Raw genomic sequence first — 1855 nt, forward strand, 5'->3', positions numbered from 1 at the left:
CATTTTACATCACACTACTGTTCGCACTCTTTACGAAACTTCTTTGTTCAGATCTATTTCCCTGTCAATGTTCCCATTTTCATTAAAAGGCTTAAGATGACAAAAACAAGATCTTGAAGAATTTCTCAATAATGTGCCTTGGTTATGGTAGGTAAGGAAATGAGAAAATTTTCTCTGTCAAATTCTTTATAACCTCTGAATAGTGGGTGACCCAACAGGTCAAGGGTGGTCTAGTTTAAATTAAATTTATTGCCCTTTGAACCGTGTCTAAATAATATTCCCATCACATAAGTTGTAAATCACATTGAATTACATAATGATTGGACTATTCGTGAGCGTACTTTGTGAAAATTTTCTATTATTATTCTTATTTTACCTAATCCAACCTAAAAAGTTTCTAATTTTAGTTACTTTTATAATAATAAATAATGAATATTCGTGAAAAAAAACAAGAAATAAAGTACTTACCTGGGTATTCTTTTTTTTTTTGCTATTGACTTTCGATGACACTTAACCCTACTTTTTCATACTAATGATACTACTTCACTAAACAATTTTTTATTTAATTATATAATGTACCAAAGAACACAGAATAATAACATGCAAAAGGCAGATAACATGCCATAACTATCAAAATTTTTCTTATTTTTCAACTATGCGGTAAGAGCCACCAAAATTCAACTAAGCTCGTTGACGTGTTTCCTGTGGGAATAAAGTTTGAACTGGAAGCAAAATAGAAACAACCCTATGGTTTCTGCATTCACCTCGGATGTAATGAGTGTAAAGAACAGAAATAAATGTGATATGAATGCTGAAACCCTCTGGTTATTTCTGTTCTTTACACTCATTACATGTGATATGAATGCTGAAACCCTCTGGTTATTTCTATTCTTTTCACTCATTACATTCGAGGTGAATGCTGAAACCCTAGGGCTCACTACAAGTGATATGAATGCTGAAACCCTCTGGTTATTTCTGTTCTTTACACTCATTACGAAACCCTCTGGTTATTTCTGTTCTTTACAAGCATTCATATCACATGTAATGAGTGTAAAGAACAGAAATAACCAGAGGGTTTCAGCATTCATATCACATGTAATGAGTGTAAAGAACAGAAATAACCAGAAGGTTTCAGCATTCATCTCACTTGTAGTGAGAGTAACTTACTTTGTTAGGGTTTGCCAGCAACATGACTTGAGTAATGGCTGCTGGGGGAAGAATAGGGGTTATAAGGTGGTAGATCTGTAGCAGAAGGTGGCTGTAGCTTGATTTTCATCACCTGAAACAATCATTTAAACAAATCTTCAGTTACAAAAATATATATATATTTATATATATATAAGGTAGTTCTTAAAATATAACAAGTCAGTCAGCCCAGAATAGCAGCTGAGCCAGTCCAGGTAGAAAACTTGCTCTATCCAGTACATCCCAAGCACGACATGGTAGTTAAATAATATATATATAAGGTAGTTCTTAAAATATAACAAGTCAGTCAGCCCAGAATAGCAGCTGAGCCAGTCCATGTAGAAAACTTGCTCTATCCAGTACATCCCAAGCACTACATGGTAGTTAAAATATATATATATATATATATAAGGTAGTTCTTAAAATATAACAAGTCAGTCAGCCCAGAATAGCAGCTGAGCCAGTCCAGATAGAAAACTTGCTCTATCCAGTACATCCCAAGCACTACATGGTAGTTAAAATATATATATATATATATATAAGGTAGTTCTTAAAATATAACAAGTCAGTCAGCCCAGAATAGCAGCTGAGCCAGTCCAGGTAGAAAACTTGCTCTATCCAGTACATCCCAAGCACTACATGGTAGTTAAAATATATATATATATATATA

At 33.6% G+C, this 1855-nt stretch overlaps 1 long non-coding RNA gene across 1 annotated transcript in view; it reads right to left on the reverse strand.

Moving 5' to 3' along the window:
• The window catches only part of LOC111083694, a 4281-nt gene extending 3002 nt beyond the window's left edge, over positions 1–1279 (reverse strand). The window contains exon 1 of the long non-coding RNA XR_002609194.1: positions 1168–1279. This is a non-coding gene — a long non-coding RNA (uncharacterized LOC111083694). The remainder of the gene's footprint in view (positions 1–1167) is intronic.
• Positions 1280–1855: the final 576 nt, after the last annotated feature.

Source organism: Limulus polyphemus, unplaced genomic scaffold (genome assembly GCF_000517525.1).
Source record: "Limulus polyphemus unplaced genomic scaffold, Limulus_polyphemus-2.1.2 Scaffold10704, whole genome shotgun sequence".
Lineage (NCBI taxonomy): Eukaryota > Metazoa > Arthropoda > Merostomata > Xiphosura > Limulidae > Limulus > Limulus polyphemus.